Genomic DNA, 15,648 nt, shown 5'->3' with positions numbered 1-15,648 from the left:
AGAAGCTGCCTGGAAGAGCTGTATCCTGAAGGAGGAGTTGCTGCCTGGGTGAAGGAGCCTGGACTACCCTGCAGCACTACCTGCCTGGAAGCTGCTTGAGGAACCCTATCCTGGAGGAGGAGTTGCTGCCAGGGTGAAGGAGCCTGGACTACCTTGCAGCACTGCCTGCCTGGAAGCTGCTGGAGGAGCTGTATCCTGAAGGATGAGTTGCTGCCTGGGTGAAGGAGCCTGGACTACCCTGCAGCACTGCCTGCCTGGAAGCTGCCTGGGAGAGTTGTATCCTGAACAAGGAGTTGCTGCCTGGGTGAAGGAGCCTGGACTACCCTGCAGCACCGCCTGCCTGGAAGCTGCTGGAGGAGCTGTATCCTGAAGGAGGAGTTGCTGCCTGGGTGAAGGAGCCTGGACTACCCTGCAGCACTGCCTGCCTGGAAACTGCTGGAAGAGCTGTATCCTGAAGGAGGAGTTGCTGCCTGGGTCAAGGAGCCTGGATTACCCTGCAGCACTGCCTTCCTGGAAGCTGCTGGAAGAGCTGTATCCTGAAGGAGGAGTTGCTGCCTGGGTGAAGGAGCCTGGACTACCCTGCAGCACTGCCTGCCTGGAAGCTGCTGGTGGAGCCGTATCCTGAAGGAGGAGTTGCTGCCTGGGTGAAGGAGCCGGCACTACCCTGCAGCACTCCTTTCTGGAAGCTGCTGGAGGAGCAGTATCCTGAAGGAGGAAGAGTTCCTGCTTGGGTGAAGGAGCCTGGACTACCCTGCAGCACTTCCTGCCTGGAAGCTGCTGGAGGGGCCGTATCCTGAAGGAGGAGTTGCTGCCTGGGTGAAGGAGCCTGGACTACCCTGCAGCACTGCCTGCCTGGAAGCTGCTGGAGGAGCCGTATCCTGAAGGAGGAGTTGCTGCCTTGGTGAAGGAGCCTGGGCTACCCTGCAGCACTGCCTGCCTGGAAGCTGCCTGGAGGAAACTGACGGACCCGGGGGGGAGAAGGAGAGTAACTCTGCAACATCCCCTGAGAAGCCTGGGAAGAGGCTAAGGCACAACCTTGCTAAGACCTTGTTAAGGAAACCAGGGCAGAAGCAGGACCCTGCAAGAGAACAGCAACACACCACGACCGGTAAAGAGAAGAGAATCAAAAGCAAAGACCCCCTGAAGAGACGAGGGGCAAGTAAACAGATGGGAACAACAAGACCCCTAAAAAAAAGGAAGGGGCGAGGGCGTAAACCAGTTGCATCAGGATCCAGAAAATATCTGACACAATATAGCGTATGCCTTTCCTACATAGATTTTATTAGAGGAAGGAACTCCCCTTTTCCTTCTACAGAAACATCTACAACAGATAGGTTGTTTAGTTAGTTTAGTTTAATTTATTTGTATGGTGCTCCAAGCCCGTAGGCATCTGGGCGCATTTTCTTACATAGAATGTTACAGATGGTACTTTTGACATGAATAAAGTTTTCACAGATTGCAAAGAGTGCATTTGAATGGGCAGAAAGAACAGAAATTTACAGAATTTACATAATTACAGAAGTACAATTCTTTACACAGATTGCAGGCAGTACATTTGAGTGAGTGGGAAGAAGAGAGATTTACAGAAATTACATAATTACATGAGTACATTTCTTACACCTTCCAAAATAAATATTTGACTGAGATAAAAAAAAACAATTACAAAATTTACAGTCAAGAACGTAAGGCAGAGGGTATATAGGATTCTTGGGCAAGGAGCCAAGTTTTGGCATTCCTTCTGAATGCGTGATAGGCATGTTCAGTTCTTAGTGGTAAGGGTAGAGTGTTCCATAATTTGGCTGCAAGGTGGTGTAACTACTCCCTACTGGCTTTTGTAGCTTGAAACAGGGAACTTTAAGGCAATGTGCTTGTGCCACTCTCAGGGGCGGTCTGAAATATTGCATGCAAAATTCTTGGTCAGTTATCTAGGTGCGAGTTTGGCAAGACATTTGTGGGTAAGTGAGAGGGTTTTTAAGGCATTTCTTTGCTTGACCGATAGCCAGTTCAGGTTGCGTCTTACCTCAGATATATGTTGAGATCTAGGGATAGTCAGAGCTGCCCTAATGGCATTATTTTGCAGAACTTGCATCTTTCTCAAATTTTGTAGACTGGTTCCAAGGTAGAGTGTGTTACAGTAGTCTAGCTTGGACAGTACTTGAGCTCTAGCTATGGAGATGCAGTTGGGTGTAAAGTGATACGGTCTGCAGGCCGTAATTAACTTGCATGTGTATGCTGTAGAGGAGGCTGAAGTGTTAATCTGTCTTGATAGTTTTAGAGATGAATCGATGTAGATGCCAAGAGTTTTCACATCTTTGGAAACCTTGATAGAGTTACCATCAATATTAAATGCGTCAAATTGTGTGTCTAGTTTGTTGAGTTTGAGCTTAAAGCCTAATAGGAGAAGCTCTGTCTTCTCGTCATTGAGACAAAGTCCGTGTTTAGCCATCCAAGCTTGTATGATGCTGTATATGTCATTGAGTACTTTGGCGTCTGTGTCTAGTCTCCAGTGACGGGTATGAGTATCTGGGTGTCATCTGCGTAATTAGTGTAGGTGACACCCAGATGGCCCAAGTCATCGAACAGAGGTTTTGTAAATACATTGTATAGGGTAGGGGTGTAATAATTAGACAAATTACGAGGAATTTGAATACACCGAAAGGTTACCTTAGAGAAACACTAGTCGTTCTCCCTCCTATGCTTCCTTCTTCAGAAATGGTTCCGACAGGAGTAGAGAATGAGTGCCTCCCTGAGACCCTTCCTCCGCCTTCAATACAAGGATTAAGGAGGGGAAGGACCCTGGAGAAACCCTCTGGGGAAGAAAACCCTGTGTCGACGGTCACTGGATAGATGTCGTCTGTCTGGAGAGGTCTTTGGTACCCGGACTATCTGCTGGAGGGGAGCCGTCTGGATAAAGACAGAGGAATGTGGTAAGTTTAAGAAGGGTAAGTAGAAGGCAGAATATGGGTAGAGAAGACGAGGAGTACCTGATTGGAAGGGGGATACGACTTATCGGGCTATATTTTAAGTCTTCCGATGAGACGCGGATAGGAGTAACCTCGAGGACGTCCCAGGAATAGAATGATTCTCAAATCTCAATGCTGCGGATCGGATCCCGCATATCTCTGCTTCTGAATAGGTGAAATAATATCAGGTGTCAATTCTGGTTCTTCTTCTAACCCCCGATATACTTGGGACTGACTATCAATTCTCACGTACCGCACGCCAGGGAGAAATTCTCACTAGCGAACCGATCAGTGAGGTTCAGCTCGTAACGAGTGTGGCTGAGAGAGTACACTCGAGTCTCCGCTGTTGTGCAAGAGTTGGGAGAAGGAGTCAAGTCTGAAACAGGTGAATGAAAGGGTAGAATTACACAGAAGGAATGACAAAGAAACTAGTAAGCAATAGATCCTAGTATCGAACTCACGAAGTGCTGTTGTGGAAGAGTAGCAACGCATCCACGCGTTGTCCGCAGGAACAGATGAACCAGCTCCGGAGCAGGGGGGCGGTCCTTTCACCGCGCGGCCTTGGTGAATGTCTAGACCCACACCATCCGTAGAGGCGGCCATCTTGGGAGTAAAGATGGCCGCAATCCGTCTAAGAGACCATCTATGCCACAGTGACCATGGTCTCCGCAGGGGCGTGACAAGGGGACACGCATGAGCCTTGGGGAACACTGCATGTGACTGGTGCGGGGTCAGCCGAGGCTGATGGAGAAAAATCTCTCATTGATCTATTGTTGAGGAATGACTGGATCCACGTGGTAGCTTTATTGGAAAATAGTGCTGGTGAAGTTAGGTGCGAGCAGAGAACTTTGTGGTCTACTAAGTCGAACGCTGCCGACAATTCTAGTAGGAAGAGGAGGGCGATTTTGCCTTTGTCTTTTAACTCCTCAATTTGAGTCTTTAAGATAATTAGAGCCGTTTTTTGGCCCGAATCCTGATTGCCTAAGGCCAAGAATGTTGGTAGTTTCTAAGTGCTCTTGAATCTGCCGATAAGCTGCTCTATCAATCATTTTCAGTAGAAATGCCACTGTAGTGATGGGTCTATCATTCGTGGGGATGCTAGGGTCTAGAGTTGGCATAATAAGTAGCAGGAGGACCCAGGCATCTTTAAGGTTGTTGGGCACTATGCCTGTTTCGAATGAAGTGTTGATTAGGGAGGTGATGAAGAGCGCCAATTCTTTGGCTGCCTCTTTAATGATGGGCGCACGGCGGATGTCTCCCTGGCATCTTGAAGGTTTTAGCTTAGAAATGATGTCCTCTACCTTTTTGGTATTGAGAGGAGAGAAGTTGAAAGGTTTCAGAGGGTTTGTGAGGGGCGTGGAGAAGTTGTGTCTTTAGAGGCGGTATCCAAGACTAAACGTTTTTGGGACTCATTTTTATTTTGTAGCATGGTTATTTTGTTCAGTGGTGCTGACTGAATGTTAGTGCACCATGTGGTGTCTTTAATGCAAGTACCTGGCGGTGGAGCTGTGGATTCTAACTCTCTAAGTACATTGAAGAGTTCTTTAGTATTTAATTTTGCTTGAATTATGTGGGTATTATAGGTGTCTTTTTTGGATTGTAGGATTGCTTCTTTGTATTTAAGGGAGGCTATTAGAAGGTTATCTTTGTTACAGGCTATTGGATGACTCTTCCAAAGAGCTTCTGCGTTTCTTTTAGATTTGCGTAATGATCTAAGGTGTGGGGTGAACCACGAGTTTAGATGCGCCAAGGGTTTGACCTTACGTAGTTTGAGCGGGGCGATAGTGTTTATGGCATTGAGTACAGTTTGGTTAAACAAGTTCACTAGGACCGTAGGGTCTGAGTGTTTACTATTGGTGGCATTGATAATCGGTTGAAGTAAGGGAGGCAACCTTTCCACTGTTATACTGCGAGTATTCCTAGTTAGAGTGGGGGGGGGCAAGGTTGTGAGAGTTGTTTTGATTGCCTTCATCCTTTATCATGAATTATATCAAGTGATGGTCTGTCCAGGCACATGGTGAGTTGGTTACGTTGTTGCAATTGAGGTCTGCTTGCCAGTTTAGGGTCCTGCCTTTGTTATGAGTATGTTCTGTGATTCGGTGTGTGAAGCCTAATTCCGAGATGGAGCTAGCAAGGGTTGTAGCTTTGGTGTCTTTTGCATCTTGGAACCTAAGGTTGAGGTCCCCAAGTAGGATCATTTCTGAGCCAGGCTTAGTGTTGTTTGAGAGGAGAAGATTAATATCTTCTTCAAATGTAGATACAGGCCCAGGTGGTCTGTATACGAGGTGGATAGTAGTAGTTTGGGAGGCAGAGATAGGTAGTTTGACAGATAATAGTTTGGCTGATGGGAGTGTTTGGTTAGATAAAGGCCTGAGGCCTAGTGCAGGTTTTGAGATGAAGGTGATGCCTCCATCTTTGGCTTGTTAGAGTCTCATGATCGAGTACTTGTCTGGGATGGCGAGTGAGAGAGGGCCCTGCTGCAGCATGAAGCCACGTCTCGGTGACTGCTTGGAAGTCAAGGTTGAGTGAAGTTATGGTATCAGCAATGTCAAGGCCATCAAAAAAACGACTGCCAATATAATAAAGCAGGAATCTAAGTTAAATATGAATACTCTACGATTTATGTTTGGATTGATTCCGCAGTAAAATCTCTTCTCCCTAAGGATACTTGGCTTACTATTTGAAGCATGCATATGTTACCAAATTAACAGAATGTTTTACAGGCATTCTAACACGAATGAAATGCCAAGAAATGTATATGTGGTCGGAGCCCCCATTTTGTTCTCCAATGCACATTTCAATCTGGCAAGGCCAGGTGCAGCCCTTCATCCTTCCCAGTTGATTGAGTAGCATTAAATGGGTTGATGAAAACACCCATTTTTACAGCACTTGGAAGCATTGAGACTATGGTATAAAGCACTATACATGCAAAATGTTATATTAGTCACTGTTTTATTCTCTCCATTGAAACAAGCGCATTCTCTGTGCTCCTTTCCTTTGCACTCATTTCTGACACTTTGGCCCAGGATCTTCAGAGATAATTGCTTTTTATAGACTTGACTGAGATCTGTCTTTATGAGAAAACAGAGCGTGGCAGCAGGAGGACACTAATGTGTTAATGGCCTTGCTTTGTCTTTTCCCAGTTGAAAGAAATCAATGCAGACCAGAACAAAAAACAAAACAAGGAAAAGGTAAAGTTGTGTTCCCAGACACTCGTCCCGCCACCGGGGGTTCTGTCCTGTCCGTTAGGGGCTGAAAACCTCCAACCCCAATCTGCCTGGCACCACTGGGCGCAAGAGTGTGTGCCCTTTTGATGAAGGCTCCCACAGGTTTCTGGGGATTTGGCCGGTCTGTTTAATAATGCACTGTTTGGTTAACTGAAGCTCAGTACTGGAACATTGGTACCCCAGAGCGAGTGGAAGGCATGTGCCTCCTGTGCGGTAGCTCAGGGCCTCACTCTCTCGGTGGCCCTGCACCCCCCACTCCTCTAGCTCGCCTCCAAAAGCATATTTAGGAGGATGATGTGACCCCAGAAATATAGCCCAGTGCCTGACACTAGGGCAATGCAAATGCCTTTTCTCTACACATTTGAAGGGACAGCTCGTAGTTGTGAATGGCAGAAAATCTCTAAATTAGCATTGATGTTTGGTGTATGAGGAAGGCAAAGTATCACAAAGAGAACTCAATACAAATCACCAGTTTTATTTACTTCAAAATGGGGTTGTAAGAACTTCTGTCTTGCCCTAGCACTAAAGATGGGAGCACACTCTACCATCTAAATAAAAAGAAAACAGTCCTAGTTTGTAAAACCAAAATAATAACAATTAAACTAGAAAAACCTATTGCCTGCCCTCAATCTAATAACATACAAGTAAAATAGGGGAATGTAATGCAAACAGAACATCAGTGGAAAACAAAAGGATGTCAGAATGGCCCATCAGGATTCTTGCCCACGTTGTATAGCACGTGGGTGGGGTGGAACACTTGATGTATGGGCACAATCTGCTATGCGAGTACACCTGGGGTAGCTGGCCTGGCCCTCCAGAGCCTGCTTGACATTCACATACTCCGTCTCAAAGTTTGTGGTTTTGACCTCTCAGGTCTCCTTTTTCCACCCAAGTCCAGGTCAATCCCCTGCGATTGACAGCATCAAGACAAAAGTTCCAAGCTTTGCAGCACGAAGAGAAACATTCCAAAGAAAAGTGTATTTTAAAGTCTCTATAGGTCCCGTCAACCGGGCCCCTGTCTCTCACTTTCAACTTCTTTCTTGGTTCCCCTCTATCAGGCTCAAATCGTTTCTATTTACTTTGTCCGGGTTACCTTCGCCTAGCTTTATTCTTTAGCATTTGCTAGGCCTTATGGTACTCGTATGCTTTTCATACAGTTCCAAATATTTGACCAGATTCAACAGTTTGCACAATCTTCCCAGGCTCCATTCAGTCTTGCTTTGCCTCAATACTTTATCCACAGTTTCTGTACCCTTCTTCACACCGAGCCCTCTGATTTTGCTTACCCAATTTCGGGCCTAGCGGAGATCGCAAAGTCTCTCCACTTTTGTCAGAATCAAACAAAGTTTCATAGAACTTCTTCAAACACAATTCTTATGTAGGATTCCCTCTGTCGGGCTCGAGCGGGTTTGGCTCCCAAAAGATTATCACAGTTCAATTCCTTTAGGCTTCCCTCTGTCAGGCTAGAGCCTAAACTCAATGCACAGAGTGTTTCGAATGGGCGTACTTTACTTTTCCGCCGGACCACTTTGTTAAAGTTCAATTTCGCTTCATTTAAAAAAGAACTTCAAGTCCCATAATGCCTTTCTCAGGCCTTTTTGTTTCCGGCTTTTTTTCTCAAATTCAGTGTTCAGGTTCCCGCTCCAGCCGGACACACGATCACCAGGATTTCATCCCTCTTGCCATGAGACTCACCTGGTTAGCGTGGCTCTGGCAAGGAACTTCTCTTGAACTCTCTGGGCTGAGGACAGGGTCTTCCCACCTGCCCCTCAGGTACCTGGGCATGCCTTCATATGCCATGGGGAAACAAAGATGTCTGTGAACAGAGTCAGCAGGATATGATCTGCTCTCTCTGGCTCTTGAAAGGCACAGCTCCTCAGCCCTGCTGCAGCCCTACAACAACACAGGATAAGCATCTTGGCCCTCCGCTCCCACCCAGACTTTTCAGGGTTCTTTAAGCACTCTCCTCTGCTCTTCAGCTCCTCTAGTCCACACTGCATCCCCAGCTCACTCAAAGCCGGTCAAGTGGCACAGGGCCAAACTCCACCTTTCATCCTTCCGAGGTCGATAAATGAGCACCACACAATGTGGGTAATAATAAGCAGCGCTCAACAATTTTCCCATAGGAATGCATTGAGGAAATAACTATTTTAGGCGGGAGATCGTGAAAAATAGCAGTATTTTTCACTAAAAAATCGGGAGTCTCCCGCCTAAATCGGGAGGGTTGGCATGTATGGGTGTGGGTGGTTGAAAAGTGAGGCCTGACTCTGCCAGTCCTCGTTAATGGGACAAGATGGAGACTGCCCATAGGAATCCATGGTACACTGTTTCCTATGGGAAATCATCATAGCTCTATTCCTCTTCTTCGTCGTCCCAGTGGTTTTGACAGAAGCCAATGGGGGGGAAGTGCGGGAGTTGTATTTTTCCCAAATGATGGAGGGAAACTTCTGTGTTTGTCAGGGTGAAGGGGGCAGATGTGTGGTTGTAGGTGAATGGGCTTTAGATGATAATGTCCCATAGTGACTGTGGGGATGTCGGATAGCGATATATTTCTTCTCCTATGCCTCCCTTTAATTTTAGTACCTGTTGGAATTGGGAAGGGGGCAACGGGACAGGATTTATAACAACCTATAAAGGTGGAGGACCTGTCGGGTAGGGGTTTATCAGAAAGGGGGGAGTACCGCCTCTCTCCCGCGGGCATTCCTCCAACTGTCCCCAAGGACCCCCTGCTCAGGTGATCCTCCTGCACTGGTCTAGCCCCAGGATCTGGTTCCAAAGGCGATGGCCATGTCCTGGCCACCTGAACAAAGAATGCCTGGGGTCCATAAGTGAGAAAGCCCTTGGGGTTTCTCACAGGTGATAAGAGCTGACTGGGACTTTTGCATCTGAAATCCCCCACACAGCCCGCTGTTGGCTACATGAATCAAAGGGCTTCATGTTCATTGTGGAGTAGATAGTGTGCAAATGCACTTGTTACACTACTCCACATTTTCAATGATGTGTAGGGCGCACCTAGTGCAATAAATGGGGATTACATTTTATATCCATTCCACCATACAAATATGCAAGCATTTACTCCAGCATGACATTTTCTTGCTAGCACAAATGGTTTGGATTCTTACAGAGTATGCTTGCTTTTTCCACCAGCTAAAAGCAGGCAGATTCCATAGGGATCCTGGGAGGATAGCTCAAGAGGCAACTTGTTTGCCTTGGAAGCAAGACGACATGAAGCAACACAGGTTCGATCCGTGCTTAGAAACCTCTGGGTATTTAAGGGTGTTATAAATATGCAACTAAGACAAAAAAAACAATTATGCAACTAAAAAACAAAACAATTCCTGTAACAGCGCCTCGATGCCCGCGGGCTGTGTGAGCGCTTTAAAAATGCAAAATAAATAAAAATTGTATATGATGCCTGCCATGCGCAAATGACTGCATGATTTACTCAATTTTCGCTATGAAGTGTAAACACAAAAGGTGTATAGGTGCTTACGCCTGCATTTACATTGTTCATTTGTACATCATAGAGAAAAGGTAAAAAATTCACTATTTGCATTTAACAACAAACATAATGGGTGCCCAATGTGCAATTTATTCATGTATATAAAATAAGCTCCTGTGACAGCTTTCTGAAGACAATTAACAAGAGTAAAACAACTAGTCTCAGTTTGAAGCTAATTTGTTTCCTTGCATTCTGTTAATTGTATACTTCCATGTAAAATCAGGAAGATAAAGCTTGCCACTACATTTTTGCTTAACATGTTTCTAAAAGGATTCATATATGCTAGTTTGGTTTATCATATATTTTACCAACCATGGCTAAAGGGTATGCCATCAGTCAAGGGCCTAAAGTGCAGACTGGCCTCTGATTGTACCCTCACCACTTAAGGGTGTAACCTTGGAAAATAATGTTTTCTTGTTGTGCCTTCTATGCAAATTCTTTGAGTGTGTAGGATTACGTTTTTAGCGTATTGTTTGTCCAAAAGTATTTCTCTTCTGGAAATGTACAGTGGACTAAGGCATGGTTGTAGACCCTCTTGAGTGGGAGCCTACCCATTGAACAGGATATTTGGCTATGTTTGTTCTCGGTAGAGGGGCTCTCAGACCTTTGTATTTATGTTTAGGGGCTTGGGGGTTTCACCCTCAGTTACCCAGGGTAATCCAGACGTGGACCCCTCACTGTGCTTAGAGTTGCACAGCTTCACCTCACTGATGAAGCCAAACAAGGCTGAAACACGTGTCTGAGGTTGCTGTTGGTTCTCTTGTTCAGATGAGAGTTACCTAGCATTTCGGTGCTGAATTGCCCAAGTGGGTGGGACCAGACTGATATGCAAATGTATATTTCTCCTCTGTGAAAGGTACAGTGAGCTAAAACGTGGCTGTAGGCCTTCCTGAGTGGGAACATACACAGAGAACAGGTTATTTGGCCGTGCTGGCTCTCGGTAAAGGGGCACCCAGACCTTTGTATATATCTCGATTTATATTAATATTCCTGTAAGTGTAAATCACAAAGCACTTGTTATTAAATTCCTGAAATGTAACTTCTCATGATGCACAGCACTCAGGCCTGGCTGAAGATGTGCGAGGGACAATTTCAACATGATGGTTGCTCCCACCCACCCCCTTGCTTAGAGTGGACAACAGTCTGAGGCATACGTGGGCTGCATATATTATAATGTAGACAAATACAGCAGGGGTTAATAGCCGCTGATTATCACAAGCCAGCAAGGAGCTCAAACACTAAATGTCTACTGAAGAGTTTTAAACCCTTATTTATCAGGAAGGAGCAGGTGCCAAGGTACCCGTGTTAAATGACAAGTATAGCTCTTAACCTTTTGTGCCCCCAGGCAGAATTAAAACACCCAATTTTGTTTTTAGTGGGTGAAAGCCCATTGACTTAGATGGGCAAGTAAGGGGCTTGGCGGGTGACTCACAGCAATAGCGTTTGAGTTGGGCGATGTGGTTAACATTTCTGTATTCCACAAGGGCCCAGCAAGCGCAGCTCGTAAGGCAAGTGTTGAAAATTGCAGATTGTAAGCACCAGTAAGTAAGTAACATATAAAGGAATATACTGCCATGTTATAAGACTGCTGACTGGAAACATGGGGGCAGTTGCTGGGCATCCTGAAGCTTGAGGTCCCTTTCACTTGAAAAGGTGGAAAGGCCCTGACGCCCTCACTGACTATCAAAGACTAACGCCACTCCCTTTGCTGTCCTGCGCCGTATTGTCAATGCCAGCAACGTCTTTGCTGCACAGGACCTCGCAAATCCTACCCCTGGCAATGGATATCCTTTTGTACATGTTTTCAGGATGTATATTCGAGTTGAAAGTCCAAGAACTGAGCTATATCAACGGACAAGTTCAATACTTCACATTAGGCCAAAGCACAACTTATTAAATTTCTGAGGAGAGTAAACACAGATTCCAAGAGATTTCATAATAAAGGCTCCTGAGTTAAGCAGGTTCTAGAGGTTGGTGTAATACATTTCTCATTGTATATAATGGAAGTATTTCTCCATGCTACCCAAAAGAATAAAATAAGTTGGTCCAAATTGAAGTTTTCATTACCACTTTTAGAATTAAGATTTTTTCAATAAAAAAATGGTCAGTAAACCAAATAAATAAATAGATAGATACATACATAGATAGATAGATAGATAGATAGATAAATAAATAATAAAGGCTTGTTCATGGTACTACACATGCGCAGACCTTAACCTGCGAATCGCGAGGCGAGCATGCGCAGAGGCTATAGAACATGTTCCGTTTTCAGGAAACTATTGCGCATGCGGAAAGCAGGAGACACTAACTTAGAAGACATGCACATGCGCAGAGTGTCCGATGCGCAGCCACGCCACCAACAAAACACGAAGGCTTCGAGCGCCCATTGTTTTGGGGGACGCAGAAAATTCAGATTAAAGAGGATGATTGTGGCTGGTAAGAGCCTGCTTTGGCGATAATCTCCTGCTTTCCATCGCTCTTTCGGTTGCTGACCACTTCCCCCCCTCCTGGTCCATATTTACATCTTTCTCATCAGTCATTACTTCCTCCCCCATCCCTGGCTCCTGTGCGCATCCACTCACCAGCAAGACCATCTTTCTCTGGGTTGTAGTTTTTCCCCAAGGGGTGAGAGTACACAGTGGCGTCAGTGGGGAGCCATCAGTGTGAGTCGATGCTATCATTAGGGGGGTGCTGAGCCCTCTCAGAGCAATGACCAGGTTAAGCTTTAGCTGCAGAAGGCGGAGGGGAAACAGTGCGAGGATGGCACGGTTTTGTCTTAATCTTTAGACAGTGTGCTCTCTGCCATTCTTGGTGGGCCAGGGTGCTCTCCACCATCCGGGGTCACAGAACTAATTTATTTCTTGTCACTGCAGCTCCCCTTTCTTTTGTGTCCTCCCCACCGAATCCTTCTGTGCCAGTCTGTAGTGGGCTATTATTTCTCCTTTGTATTAAGGGTTGTAGTGGTCGGTCACTTCGTTTTAATGAAATCTACTGAACTAAAAGTTAAAGCATAGAAAGCTACTAATAATCGCCTCCTGCCCCTCTGTTATATCTGTCTGTGTTCCTCTTGGGTGGCTGTATCCTCATCTCTGTGTGCCACAGGGCACTATGTGGCTTCTAATTCAGTCCAATGGGTCTCAGACTGCTGGGCCTCGCCTTTCCACCCTTCCTGCCCTGTGTTCCTCTTTGGTGCCAGCCACAGTGAATGTCCCTGCCGGGCCACCACTGCCCTAGGAAATGGTGGCCCGGGCCCAGGTGTTCCTTCACTAGCTCTCCGTCTAGTCCTTTCCCCCAGCCGGGCTCCCATTGTAGCTCAGGGCGTATTGGAGCGTCTGTCGCTTCCCCAAGGTGTTAGCCATACACAGTTGTTCAGACCGGGCCCCCCAGTGTGTTGTGGGGGCCATGGGTCCCTAATCTTGCCCCGTGTGGGAGTGGGGGGGGTGTTCCCCACTGCTTCCTCACCTTGCGGGTGTGTCTGTGTCAGCCTGCTCTCACGGCGAGTGTTAGTGGGGGCGCGCTTCAGTGACGGTCCAGGCTGGGGAGACCGCAATGGTGGGGGGGTCACCTTGCTGCTGTGGCTGGTCCCGTGGGGTTACTTCCAGCACAGTTCAGCACAGGTGGACTGGCTCCTGATACGCTGTTGTATTTATGGCACGGCTCGCTGCTGCTCCTCCTCTTCAGGCCGGAGGCAGGTAGTTTCACTTTCTTCCTCTGCCGCGTGCAGCGCGGCCGGGGTGGAGGGGTGCCCTGTGCCCTGAGCACCCTGTCCCGGGCAGCTTTGCCAGGGACAGGGTGCTCCTCAGAGCCTTGCGTGGGTGCACTAGCTCCAAATACACTGTTAGAGTCGCGGAAAGGCTCTCCGCTGCTCTTCCTCTTCAGGCCGGGGGTCAGGCAGTTTTGTTTTCTCCCTCTGCTGCGGCCGGTGGCGAGGGGTGCCCTCAACCTCCAGACAGCTTTCCCAGACGCAGTGAGATCCTCAAAGTCTTGGCACTTAACCCTTCAGTGGGTCTCCAGTTCCGACAGCATTATCTCGACCACTGGAGCGAGATAGGACCGTTTCTCTGCATTAACTCCACACGATTCCCTACGTACGGAGCTCATGACTCAGGCAGCCATCTTGCCTGCGCCCCCTGGTGGCCTCCTGAACAAGAGCTTTTAACGTGGAAGGCCAGGCGGGCCTCGATGCACGTTCCGAACTGTTTCAGTGTTAAAGCCAGAGTGTGTCATCCTGCCTATAGAGACTGCCTTATTCCATGCTGTCTAAACATGGGGAGGAGAGCTGATTCAGCCACATTTATTCTTTGTCGAACACTGATTTTCCTTTTATATACTTACCTCCTTTACACATTTGTTTTTGTAAAAGAGGTAGGGCAGGCATTAGGTTTTGTTAGCATAGGCCATTTTCTTTTGACAGACACGACTAAGACTGTTTTCTTTATTATTTGATGGTCAAGACAACTCCCATCTTAATTATAGGGCAAAGTATGAGTTTTTCCAAACCCCACTAAGTTAATAAAGTTTTTACAAATTGTATCTTTTGTGTCAGCGTCATAGTTGTGATACCATGCCTCCCCTATACAGAATCTGACAGTGTTTTTATCCAGTTTGTTTCAGCTAATCCTTTTTGTTCTGAGTTCTAGAAGGTCAGGGGTGAACCGCGAGTTAATGTGACTGGCAAGATTCGCTTTCCGGAGTACTAGGAGGGCAATAGTGTCTGGTGCGATGGTTAGGGTCGCAGCCTAGAGATCTGCCAGTACATTGGGGCCATGAGAGCGGAAGTGCTCCTGTTTGAGCGTGTTGAGGAGGGGTGGGATGCATTCTTTGGGAGGTTTGCGAGAGCTGTCTGCCGGTTGCAGTAGTACAGTGGTGGGTTTGGTGTACTTGAAGTGTGGGATTGTGAAGGTAATGATGTGGTGGTCGGACCATGGACACGGGGCGTTGGAATCAATAGTAACCTGGCAGTTAAGGTCTGCAGTCCAGGATGTGACCTTTGGCATGGGCGAGCAAGCTGTTGCAGTGGATGAAGCCCAATGCATTAAATGAGTTGGCCACGGAGGACGCCTGCAAGTCAGTAGGGTCATTCAGGCCCAGGTTTAGGTCACCTAGTATAATTACTTTGGAAGATGGCTTGATATTGGCACCTCGCATGTGTAGAAGGTCTTCTTCAAAGGTTAGGATGGGGCATGCTGGGCGGTAGATCACGTGGATTGAAATGGTATTTGTGGGAGAAGTGGTCAGTTTCATGGAAAGTATGTCACAATTCCCTTTCAGTGAAGAGTTGAATATTTTTAAGTGAAGGGAGTCTTTCATTATTAGGGCAACCCCACTGCCCCTCGCGTCAAGTCTATCATTCCTGAAGATGGTGAAGCCTGTTGGTAATGCCAGTGAAAAGGCAAGGCCGGACGGATGCTGCATGTAACCATGTTTCGGAGATGGACAAGGCATTGAGGTTGCCTGTTATGAGGAGGTTGTGAATATCAAGTGCGTGGCATGGTAGGGAGCTGGCATTGATGAGGGCGAAGTTGAGCAAGGGCACTTGATTGTGGGCGAGAGAGTGGCATTATGGGATTCAGAACTAGGGTGATAGTATTTTGGGCTTCAGATACAAGGCTGGCAGCATTTTGGGCTTTGGGCCTACAGCAAGTAGCTATAGACGCAAGGTAAGTAACATTTTGGGCTTCAGATATCTGGCAAGTAGCATTTTTTTCATTAGATATGGTGCCTATATTTGTAGCGGGGCAGTGTGCAGATTGCGTTTTTTTTCAATGGGATCAGAGCTCATGGCATTAGTGGCAGTACAAAAAGCCACGGGCAGAGGACAAATTACACTGTGTATATTGGGAGCAGCGCACACTGTGTTAGTGGCAGGACAGCAGGCAAAGGGCAAATTCATTTTTTTTTTTCAATGGGAGCAGAGCACGTCGCATAGATGGCAGGGCACTGTACAGCAGGCAAA

General features: G+C 46.8%; 1 protein-coding gene across 1 annotated transcript in view; it reads left to right on the top strand.

Moving 5' to 3' along the window:
• Window positions 1-12,009: 12,009 nt before the first annotated feature.
• Window positions 12,010-15,648, top strand: part of LOC138489309 (zinc finger protein 84-like) — a 63,623-nt gene continuing 59,984 nt past the window's right edge. The window contains exon 1 of the mRNA XM_069617009.1: window positions 12,010-12,128. The gene's annotated coding sequence lies outside the window, so the exon portion shown is untranslated. The remainder of the gene's footprint in view (window positions 12,129-15,648) is intronic.

The sequence above is a fragment of the Ambystoma mexicanum genome, chromosome 9 (assembly GCF_040938575.1).
Source record: "Ambystoma mexicanum isolate Mex_15411 chromosome 9, UKY_AmexF1_1, whole genome shotgun sequence".
NCBI lineage: Eukaryota > Metazoa > Chordata > Amphibia > Caudata > Ambystomatidae > Ambystoma > Ambystoma mexicanum.
This window is presented reverse-complemented; position numbering and strand designations above follow the sequence as displayed.